The sequence below is a fragment of the Hemicordylus capensis genome, chromosome 5 (assembly GCF_027244095.1).
Source record: "Hemicordylus capensis ecotype Gifberg chromosome 5, rHemCap1.1.pri, whole genome shotgun sequence".
In the NCBI taxonomy this organism is placed as follows: domain Eukaryota; kingdom Metazoa; phylum Chordata; class Lepidosauria; order Squamata; family Cordylidae; genus Hemicordylus; species Hemicordylus capensis.
The window spans coordinates 79,574,823-79,586,423 of NC_069661.1; the positions used below are offsets into that span (position 1 = coordinate 79,574,823).

At 50.8% G+C, this 11,601-nt stretch overlaps 1 long non-coding RNA gene across 3 annotated transcripts; it reads right to left on the reverse strand.

Moving 5' to 3' along the window:
• Positions 1-263: 263 nt before the first annotated feature.
• On the reverse strand, positions 264-11,285 carry LOC128326817 (uncharacterized). 3 transcript variants are annotated; one of them, XR_008308292.1, is made up of 4 exons: positions 11,166-11,285; positions 6,752-6,877; positions 5,607-5,740; positions 264-3,795 (listed from the first exon to the last, which is right to left on the reverse strand). It is a non-coding gene; the product is annotated as an uncharacterized LOC128326817 (long non-coding RNA). The 3 variants fall into 3 exon arrangements; XR_008308291.1 differs by lacking the exon at positions 11,166-11,285 and adding an exon at positions 10,675-10,925; XR_008308290.1 differs by lacking the exon at positions 11,166-11,285 and having other exon boundaries at positions 6,752-7,020.
• Between the last annotated feature and the right edge of the window lie 316 nt (positions 11,286-11,601).

The following is an 11,601-nucleotide window of genomic DNA, read 5'->3' on the forward strand; positions in this document are numbered from 1 at the left end:
CTGGATGCAGAGCTTTGCCACTGCATAGATTGTGTGAGTGTATGAACCAGCCTCCCGTTTGAAGGATTTGGCTGGCTCCCAGAGCGCTGCTAGGGCAGAATGAGCAATCCTGCTTCTCTTGGATTTGTGGATCCTGCCTCTTTGCAAAGCTTGTCCTTGTGGCTCTCGATCCTACTCAGGGCTACTTGTGAACACCTTGCAAGAGTTCTGTCATGAAGTTCCTCGGCACCCATAGCCCCAAATAAATGACAAGACACCGGAAATGGGTTAAAACTAGGGCGATAACTTTATTAACTTAGTTTCAATAAAAAGATGCAGTGTAGCCAAGCCACAGTGCAGCTGCCACCCCTAGGGTGCAGCACCGTATCCCCTCCTCTGACCTGTCATCATGCGGCTGGTGACCATGGGGCTACTCTATTTAAAGGCACCGCTCCTAACATGGGCCAGATCAAAAAACCCTTCCAGTGCAACAGTGCAGAGTAGGCAAAAAACCAGCCACCTCCAGGCCAATCTGGGTGGATGGGAAAAATTCCTACTCGGCCCCAAAAGGCAGCCAGCTAATCCCACACTGTTGCCCGGGGGTGTGTGTGAGCAGATGCCAAGGTCTTCCTGCAGAGGTTGGGGGTTGCTTTTATTAGCATGCCCTCATCCCCCTGGATGGCCCTATGGACCAAGGATAAGGGATGTGCTCAAATCCTTTCAGCGCCTCGTTAGAGGGGCACCAAAACGATTCATCCGGTTCAGACATGCCGATCCAGGAACAGCCCTACTGAGGATGCAGTCACAGCATGGTCCACTGTGTTTTCCAGGCTTGTTTCTTATACCTTGCCGGGAATGGATGCAAAACCAGCACCCGCCACACTGCATGCAGTGCTAGGAGAAGGTGTAGTCTTGCACCCAGGCTCAGAATCAAGAGATGGGGCAGCGGAAAGGGTTGCAAACTCAGGCCACAACTTTAGAAACTAGTTTGAAAGGGGTTCTGTGAACTAAGGTGTGGCTTTCACTCCTGGGGTGAAGCTTTGTGGTGCAACAATGCCTCCCTGATAAGAAGGGGGTGATTTTTGCCTCAGAGGTGAAGGCAAAAAGCCTCTGTATGGAGAACTATCCTACCTTCCACACAGAAGAAACCTTTGGTGGTGGGGTGTCTTATCCCAACACCTTGAATGGACCTGAGGCTTTGGGGAACCTAGCCATAAAGGGAGTGGGAATCTGGTGTGGGCTTGCTCTCCTCAACCTCTTCCTGCCTTGTCTAGGGCCCACAATTCCATCCACCCAGAGGGGAGATTTGTCACAGTGTTGAGGTGTATTGACCTGGCTGAGGTTGCCCTCAATAACAATGCCAAGAGGGATTCTGGGAAGGGCTTCTTTGCTGCTAGGATGGAGAAAGAAGAAAAAGATAACAAGCGTGAGCTTCAGATTGGCACACCTGCTACGACTTAATAGTCATTTTCTCAATGACCCTCAGTTTCAACTCCCTCGGTTTCATGCTGATGTCTTTATCCAGCCCCCTACCAAAGAGCTGCTGCCCAAAATGTGTTGGGTTTTCTTCATAAACACATTGGGTTCTGCACCAGCAGACTATATTAATTATTGCAGGGGTGGCCAAACTTTAGCTGTTGTTGGGCTACAACTCCCATCAACCCCGCTGCTGTTGGAGGCACTAGGGATTGTCTTTATTCCTTCTTCCCTTCCCCTCCCCTTCTTTTGCCCAGCAGGTAGTATTTCTGTTTGGAGATTCAGCTGTGTGCTTCCGATAAGAAAACACTCAGACTCACTCAAGCTAGCTCAGCTGCAAGGAGTTAGTTGCGCAGGTCAGCCTGGGCGCTTTCCAGATTAACCCTTACCAAAATGTCACTACAGATCTGCAAAGAGTGCTTTCCTGTTTCCTACGTATTGACATTGCAGCCCCTGCACTGTCAGCAATTTGCCATTCACATTTCCAATGCCTTCTTTTGGTTTTTATGGCTTTGTTACAGTCCTGCAACGTTGTAAAAAGATTGCTGTGTTTTCCATTTTAGGGCATCTGGGGCAAACTAGAAAAGACTTCTCCCCCTGCTGGTGGACTTGCACCACACCCTTTCATTATGTTGTCAATTCGATTCCGCCAGGCTGAAGCATTTTACGGCGGTTGTAACTGTAATCTGGAAAGTGCCCGGCAGTGGAAAGGTGTTTGCGCTGTCACTGGATGGGGTGCTTTATCTTCCCAGAAACTGGGGGGAAGCCCCACTTTGGAATTAATAACTGGGACCTACTGAAATTAATTACAAGAATGCACTCCTCCCTGCTAGGGATCCGATGGGCTGCACACCACCCCGGGGTGTCTTAACAAAGAGCAGTTTGGATATAAAAGATAGAAACATTTTAAAGATATATGAAATTAAAGGCTTAGAGGAGGGCTGCACACCAGTGTCCCATGGAGTCCAGTAGGGCTGCCCCACCTCCACTGCCCCACTCTCCTCCCAAGCTCCCCACCCATCCTGGCTTGGTCCAACTCTTGTCTTCTCCAGCCCTCCACAGAATTGGAACTTCGATGCAGCCAATCCCTTCTGCATAGCCCCTTTGCTCCCCAGACACACCCACATCCAAGACTTCTGAGGATCCATCCCCAAATTGGGTTCACCATGTCTTTGCACCCAAATTGGGAACTACGGGGAAAGGAAAGGAGCAATTCAAAAACAAAAATACAAAGCCAGTAACTGATACTGACTATAACCTTGGTTCAGCCGTGAGGCGGGTCCTTGGGTAAGACGGCGTTAATCTCAACAGCATTTTCCACTCCTGGGTCACCGACTGCATATGTTCCATCTAGAGCTGCCCCATCCTCCTGGGAGTCTGCATTTCCCTTGCCTTTACTGGCTGTAGTAACTTCTGCAGGAGTTCTCGTTTCTTGGCCAGCATTTTAATCCCTACCCTGAGGAAAATCATAGGGGGGGGGGCAGGACTGAATTGTGGCCATTGCAGAAGGGGGGTGCGGGAGTGTAGAAGGGAGCCATCTGCAGGAGGATGTGTGGGAGTGTCCCAGGGCTGGCTGTAGAAGGGAGGGGTGCGGGAGTGTCCTGGGGCCGGCTGAAGGTGGTGTGTGGGAGTGACACGGGGCCAGCTGCAGAAGGAGGATATAGGACAGTCCTGGTTCGGGCTGCAGAAGGGGGGTGGAGGAGTATCCTGGGGATGGCTGCAGAAGGGGGGTGCAGGACAGTCCCGGGGCCGGCTGCAGAAGGGGGGTGCGGGACAGTCCCGGGGCCGGCTGCAGAAGGGGGGTGCGGGACAGTCCCGGGGCCGGCTGCAGAAGGGGGGTGCGGGACAGTCCCGGGGCCGGCTGCAGAAGGGGGGTACGGGACAGTCCCGGGGCCGGCTGCAGAAGGGGGGTACGGGACAGTCCCGGGGCCGGCTGCAGAAGGGGGGTGCGGGACTGTCCCGGGGCCGGCTGCAGAAGGGGGTGCGGGACTGTCCCGGGGCCGGCTGCAGAAGGGGGGTGCGGGACTGTCCCGGGGCCGGCTGCAGAAGGGGGGTGCGGGACTGTCCCGGGGCCGGCTGCAGAAGGGGGGTGCGGGACTGTCCCGGGGCCGGCTGCAGAAGGGGGTGCGGGACTGTCCTGGGGCCCGCTGCAGAAGGGGGTTATGCGAGTGTCCCGGGGCCGCCGGCAGAAGTGGGGAGGTCCTCCTGAAATACCAAAGTTAGTATATGGACCCTTCTTATTTCTGATCTAGTCCTATTCAATGGTGCCAATTTCATTTGGAAGTGGATAATGGGATTTTCCTCAGGGCAGGAGAGCAGTATATTGCCAGTCTGGTCCTTCTGGCATACGTGAAGGAAAATGACAAAACAGAGAAAGCTTTTGATTACATCTAGGTACTATTTATGAAACAAATCTAAGCAGTTTCTCAGATAAAACCAAAACCAAATAGCAAAATAAAACAGCAACCAGTTAGGAACCGACTTAGACAATTTAACATATCATCTGAAATGATGAAGCAGACAAGGACTGCAGTACTTACAGACACTTGGAAAACTCTCCCTCTTTCTAGGACTCTCTCTCACCACTGTCAGCACTACATGCGCAGACCTGCTACTTAAATGACTTATTTTCTTAGTGGCTTTCAGTTTTAACTAGGGATGTGCAGAACGACTTGCCCGTTCAATGGTTCCCTGCAAAACGGGGCATTTCAAGCAATACAATCTCGCCACACAGCACCCTACGAAAAGGTGTCTTCTTCTAGATCAACCCAGAACCAACTGGTTTGCTGTTTTGAGCGGCGATTGTGGGTGCCATTTTGGAGGGCTGTTTTAGTGTTTTTCCCTTGCTGGTTGGTTTTCTGGCATTGCCTTCCAATTGGCTTGTGATCTCCTTGTTCCTTGGTTGGCTTGTCATCATACAAAATCAAGTGTTTTCAGGGGCCATTGTGCCCCCAGTGTTTGGGGGGAGGGTGGAGGGAGGGGAAGCCAAAAGCAGGGAGTTTCAAAGCGTATTTAAGGGGCTGCTCGACAGAGAGAGCCATACTCTTTTAGAGGATATTGAAGGAGGGAGCCTGCAGCAGAGCAGAGAGTGGTGGCAGAGAGACTGTGCCAGTGTCTGGCTCACTGTCTTTTTATTTTCCTTGCCAACTGCTTATTTTTCTATTATTTTTAAAATGGTACCAGCAGCCCTAGTGGTAGTGGGTTTAACTGGGTGCTGCTGTGGGTTGAATTCTGCATATTTGTGTCTTTCCTCCACCCTTCTGACTTGTAACAGCCTTCAGTGTCTTTGATAGCTGGGATACTGAGATTCTCCGCCCCCCTTCCCCTGTGGTGGCCCCAAACTGTGCCTTGCTATCTGCTGCTGTGTGCCTGGGCAGTTTTTGTTTTTGTAGGCTGTGGCTGCCCAACCTGCCAGGCTCTCTCTTTTCCCCAGGTGTCTCCTGGATTGATGGATTGATTTTGCAAGCTTTCTCTTTTAGTCTTTGGGTGGATGGGTGGCCAACTACCCTCCCGGCTAGCTGTTAGATGCCAGTGTCTGCTCTGCCCAAGTGCTGCCTGGAGATCCTTTTCGGGCAGACTCAAACAGAAGACGCCGAGTCAGGTAGTCCCCAAACAATCAGACAACAGAATATCTTGAATGGCACCTTTTCCGGCAAATCAGGGAAGACAAAGGGCTGCAGCAGGAGGAAGGAAGGGTTCTCCTTCCTTCTCAGAGAAAATGTCTGTCTGTGGTTTTTCTGAGGACACCTAGGTAACGTTGGAGCCAGGACCTAAAGAGCTTTGGGGGCTCCCCTCCCCTGCAAATTAAGCATCATCATGCTCTGCCGGGCGACCACTCCATCCGGGACAGACTAAAGGGGATTTGGGGTCCCCAGGGGCTGTGGAGGCCCTGGACTTCGGCCCCAAAGTCCAGGGGTAAGAGCACCTCTGGAGGAAGCTGTAAGGATCCCTCCTTAGCAGGTGTCCGTGTTGGCTTGGTTGCTCCCGAGCCCTCACTGACTGTTCCTGCCCAGTAGACCTTTCTTCTCTTGTCATCCACCCCACAGCCCAGCTACACCTTTTCCCTTCTGTTGCCCCATGAGGTTCTCTTTTTCTTCTACCCCCTCCCCTCCCCTCCCCAGATACACCTCTTCTCTTCTTGACTACTACACCTTCTTTCAAAGTCCGCTGTTTCCTTGCTGGATCCTGATTTATCTTTACGCATCTTGACCTTACACCAGATAGGTCAAAGGAAACACCACTTGTCCCCCAAATCTTCCATGGTCCTGTTCTGGTGCCTCTTCTTCTATGGATATAAGGGAAAAACAGATACATCCAGTTGTGTAAGCAGTTAAGCCACAGTACCCAGGTCTGGGCAATGTGCAGCCTGGCACACGAGCATGGAAGAGGGTCTGTGTGACTTTGTAACTCTTTCCAGTTACACACACGATCTACAAATATGAAAATTTGCTATTTTCAACCAAAAAGGATTCTCAATGTGATTTACATTGCCAAAGGAATGAGAAGAGAGTTCCCTACCCCAAAGGGAATTGGGACACAGACTGTGCAGCAGCACAGCAGAGAGACCAGCAGTAGCCCCAGAAGGATGCTAGGCTGGGTTGATTAGGGGACAGTTGCTCCCATCCTGCTAAATAGAAGATAGTCACCACCTTACAAAGTTGTGCTTTGCTCAGTGGGCAGGGGTGAAGTCCTTGTGTGCCGCAAGGATGCCTGAAGAGATTTCCTTGTCCCCAAAGGACAAGCCAGAGGTGGCCAGTTGAAATCCCCGCTGGTATGTTTCCCAGACTATGGAGAACACCTAGATCGGGCAGCAGCGATATAGGAAGATGTTGAAAGGCATCCTCTCATACTGCACAGGAGATGGCAATGGTCAATCCCTCTGGTATTCTAGCAAAGACGGCACACTTTACCTTTAAAGGACTCACAAGCATGCACACACACACACACACACACACACACACACACACACGACACCATCAACAGCCAAGGTGCTGAATAGGGACAGTTGCTCCCGCCCCCGACCACGAAATATGAGAACTACCCACAAAGGTACCTCTTTGCCCATTCAGCAGTGCTGATTCTGACACAAGGGAGACCCTGGAAGGGCCACTGTGTGGGACTGAATAGGGACAATTGCTCTCCAGGTGCCCAGAAGAAGAGTCTCCATGTTAAAAGGCATCTCTTGGCCCAGTTAACAGAGGTCCAGCTATTAGCAGATAAAGCGGCTTTTTTATAGAAACCCCCTTAGTCTCCTCCAAAGGGAACAGAGGGAGGGCAGGACTCCCTTGAAACTCACCACTTGATGAAGTGGGCCACACTCAGAAGAGAAGGCCTTTCCATCATGATGACCACGAATCCCCTGGCAGGATGCTGAAGGTGCCCAGGAGTTGCCCGTTGGGGCCCTTGAAGCCTTTCACTGCATCTGGAAAATAAACCTTCTTCTAACCCTGGCAGAGGAAAGCAGAGAAGAGAGGAAGCAGCCACTCTCCCAGATCCACTCTCCCATTCAAGGCTCGAAACTGCTTCAGAAAGAGCAGAAATGGACTCCCAGGAAACTTCTGAGCAGTTGACAGTTAAGAGGACAGTTAGGTGATGTCATAGAGGGTGATGCCAGAAAGAGAACAAAGAGTTGGAAAAAACCCCAGTGAGGCTTGCTTAGAAAGCAGGCACTTTCCCCAAAGCATTGCGAACCACAAGTTTAAAATCCAAATTAAAAAATATTGTATTGATTTATCATATCTTTATACCACATGGGGCAGTTCACAAGTTAGCCACTTGCACCTCAAACATTTACGCATCTGCCATCTTGAATTGGGATGGATGATATCACAAACTACGCTGGCCAGGTGTCCCTATGTGTCCCTACAACTGTACCCAATTTCTTTCCTATTGGTCCGGAAAAACAGAGAGAGAGAGAGAGAGAGAGCGAGAGAGAGAGCTGGGTGAGCACATAAGCCTACTGGAATGTAGGCTAAAAAGGGGGAATCTTGCAAGCTATGAACACTAAAAGCTAAACGTTTGGTTTCTAAAAATATGACAAGTGGCAGATTTTTCATTTGTTCCCAATTTATTTCTTACAAGGTTAATATAGATAGCCAATAGGGATGTCTGATACGATTCAGGTATAGAATGATTTGTACCAGAATCTACCTGTTTCAGGCAATTTGTATAGAAAACAAATCACCCCTCTGCTAGCCCGGCTAGATTCGGGTCCAAAACAAATCTCCCAAATTTCGGAGCTGAATGTTTTGTTGTTTTGGACCTTCATTTTGTGGAGATCTCCGTGCAGTCTCCATTTTGTGCGTTTACGTCATTTTGAATTTCTCACCCTTCCAAACTTCTGATTGGTGAACAAAAGCATGGACTGATTTGCTGACAATTCCCTCCTGGTTCCAGACTGGCTCTTTTGGCTCCTGCCGCTGCTGACTGACCCTGCATTGGCCAGGGGAAGGGTCGAAGAAGGGGCAAGGGTGCAGGGAGTTCAAGGAGGGGTATTTGAATGGATTTAAAGAGGCATCAGCCACCATTCTACCTTTCTGCCTTGCGGGAGGAGAAAGAGAGAGAGAGCTTTGCTTTCCCTTGACTATTGTCTTGCCTTCCCTTGCCAGCCTGAGCCCAGCCTGCCTTGCCACCCTGCCTGCCTGCCCCTGCTGTGTGCCAGCCTGGAGTGGATTCTCTGCTGCATTGCTTTTTCCCCCCTGCTGCTAATTCAGGAATAGAGAAGAAGAGAGAATTCTTTTTTAACCCCCTTCCTACTTCTGAGAGAATCACTGCCTGCCTGTGCCTGCTTTCTGTGCCAGCCACCCGCCCCAGAGCCCCTGTGGCCACTGGCCACCTGGCCAGCCACCCCTTCCCCCCCCCCAATTTCCAGGCTTTGGCTTCAGCCCCACCCCTTCCAAATCTGAAGACTGACGAAGGAGAAGAAGATTGAAGAAGAAGAGAGTAGACTCAGCAGAGAGGACAACTGGATGCAACATGGGTGAAGTCCTAGACTTGAGTGAGTACCCTTTTTAAAACCAAGCACACACACACAAACAGACATACATCTCTGGAATTGTGTGTTCTTGGGGGGTTTTCTGCTTGGAGGGAGGTTTGGGTTGCGATTAAATTTTAAAAATTGTGTGTTGTTTAGTTTAAAAGGGGGTTCTTTCTGTGGGAGGGATGCCTGTTAGCTAGTACTAGTAGGTGGTTAGAAGCTCAGCATAGCCTCGTGGTTTTAAAAAACAATTCTTTTTTCCCCTTCCAAAGATTTTATTTTGCATTTTTAAAAAACAGAAGCCTGTCCTCCAGCCCTCTTTGCCCATAACATATTAGTATTAAGATTCTCTAAGCCTTGAGCCACCCACACAAGTCCACCAGCAGCCTATATTTGTGTTTATTCTTGGCCCAGCAGCCTACAGGCTCTGAGTGGGCACACACTCTAGCCTCCTCACTGTGCTCATTTACCCCCCACCCCCAACTCAAGCCTTTAAACAAAGAAAGCTTGGAGCTTTCCCAGCCTCCGGCCTCCTCCACACTGTGCCCATTTTGCCCATTTTCAGCTTGCTTCCAGTCCAAGCCCATGTTCTGTGCAGTGCGTCAGCAGCACCACAACCCATTGGCAATGGGTGTGGGGGGTGTTGGAAGTGAAGGACTTTGCGCTCTCTCTTGTCTCAATGACATAGGAGGACAGACTAGTGAGTCAGAGGGTTAGAGGGTCAAGACACTGGTCATCCCTTCTCTACTGCTCTGACACTATCCCTTTGGAATGTAGATTGCTACTCTCATGGACACTTCCTTCCTTCCAGCCACTTCCTTCCTTCCTCTCTCTCTCTCTCTTCCCTTCCCTTCCTTCTACCTTGCAATAGATTAGAGATCCCATCTCCTCACTTTCCTATCTAGAATGGAGTTCTCTAATAAATACCACTTATATTGATTTGAAACTATGAACTGGCTCCAAGTTACTTTACTCTTAGCATACACGCATGCCTAACTAAATTCCGTTGTGTTGTGCCTCTGTGCACTCTGCTATAATGAAAAAGGGTTTCTCTTACCAGAGAGAATTCCCGACAAGGGGGTGGGCACACTCCGCTGAAGTCAGCTCAGCCCCTGTTCCTGGCTCTTCTCCCAACTGAGTGTCCCCTGCCTTGAGACACTGAGCCCACTTCTGCCCCTTGCCCAATTCTTTCAGAAAAAATTTTTTTAGAGAAGGTTTTAAAAAGAAGTCCCAAAAGAGAGGGCTGGGAGGGGTGGAAGAGTGCCAGGTAGAGGGAGGCAGAGGGAGGGTTGTTGCTGCTGGTCATAGTGGTGGGGAGTGACAGGGGCCTATTCCCCGATTCACCCCCACCCCTGCTTTGGTGCACAGGCTGGAATTCTCATATCTGCCTGGTCCTATGCCAGGGCCTGTGGCTGGGCAGCAGTTAGCGGGGAGGGCCTCCAGGGAAGAAGTTCTTCTCATGGCAGCTGTGGAGGTGGTGCAGCTGAAGCCTGCTGCCAGTCCAGCTGGATATATCTTGCCACCCTCCCCACTGGTCCCTGTGGGGGTTGGGGGCCCCCAGGTTGCATCTGAGGAGGCCCAGGAGGAAAACCCTGTGTTTCCTGTCCCTGGGACTTCCCAGGCCAGCTCTGAGGGCAGTGGTGGTGGCATGCCCCAGAAGGAACCAGCTGAAGCGCCACCACGCAAGTGGCTCCGTGTCGCAGGAGAGTCCAGCAGCGTGGGATGGGATCACTTTGAGCTTTGCCCTGGTGATCCCAGCCGTGCTGCCTGCACCCACCGCAAGGCACTTGTTAGAAGGGGCAAGGACCCTAAGCACTTCAGCATGTCGGGTCTGCTCTTACACCTGTGGCGGCGGCACCCAGGGGTCCAAACCTCTGCTGGCAACAGCGCTAGGCCAAGTGTCTCCTCTAGCAGCAAGCAGTCAGTAGCTCCTGCTCCTAAGCTGTAAGACGGGATGGATTTGGTTCGAAACTGGCATAAGAAGCCAGGAAGTTCTTTGAGGGCATATGAATGGGTTTTTTTAGGGCATATGAAACTGCTTTTAAAACCCATTTGGTAAGTAGAGAGCGAACCAGGCATTTCTCTAAATTGTGGCCAGTATCTGTAACATTAATATGTCCCTCTGTAACATTAATATTGGGCAAGGATTAAGGGAGTGATCTTAATTTAAAAAAAAAATTGTTGCTTGCTAGGACGAACACCCAGACTAAGTGGTGGACACCCTGGCGGGCAGAGAGTGTTACCCAGCTGTTCAGCAGGCATGGAGCAGGTGGAGAGTGTCCTCATGCATCTTTGCTTCCCATGGTGTCCTCTAAGTTACAGGAAATAGTTCATGGCTGCAGCAAGCATCACTGGAAACCCTGTGATTTTTCTATTGTGTATGTATGCATTTTTGAAATAGGCTGGCAGAGCTGCCCTTGTAGCTTCAGGATGCATTCGTTCTCCACTTTTGTAGCTGGTGTCTGCTTTACCTGTGGCTTATATAGATTGATTTACTTTTACACGAATAGCTTCCAATCAGGGCAAACACAAACCAGATGAAAAATAGTGACTCCCAGACACAGTGAAATCTAGATGAAAAATAGTGACCCCCAAAACAAATCTCAGATGGATAAAAGGCCAAGGTTGTTTGCCTTTAGTATGAGGACTCAAGCAACTCTAACATGAGATGGGGGACAGGCAGTCATTTTATACACACACACACACACACACACACACACACATACACACTCACAGTATGTGTGTAGTAATTATTCCATAGCCGGAACGGGAGGGGGGCAGGCAGGGCACGTGCCCTAGGTGCCACTGAGGTGGGGGCGCTATGCCAGTTCCTGCCACCCCCACCCCATTGCCCACCTGCCCAGCCCCAGGGCCCCTCAGCCACTTGCCTCCAGCTCCGGCCTAGGATCGGCAATGAGGCCTAGGATCGGAGCAGCCTGCAAACTGCAGAGCTCTTCTCTCCCTGCCTCTCAGCTGATCGGCGGGTGGGCGGGGCTTCCAGAGAGGCCTCCGAGTAGGCCTCCCTGAAGCCTGAACTCGAGTAGGCCCCAAGCAAGGAAGGAAGGAGGCTGGCAGAGCTCCCTGCAGCAGACCAGACCATCCAGCACAGCTTTTGCAAGGTAGGCTGTGAATTCCTTTTTGTGGCTACCCCCCTATATAGGGATCTGCTT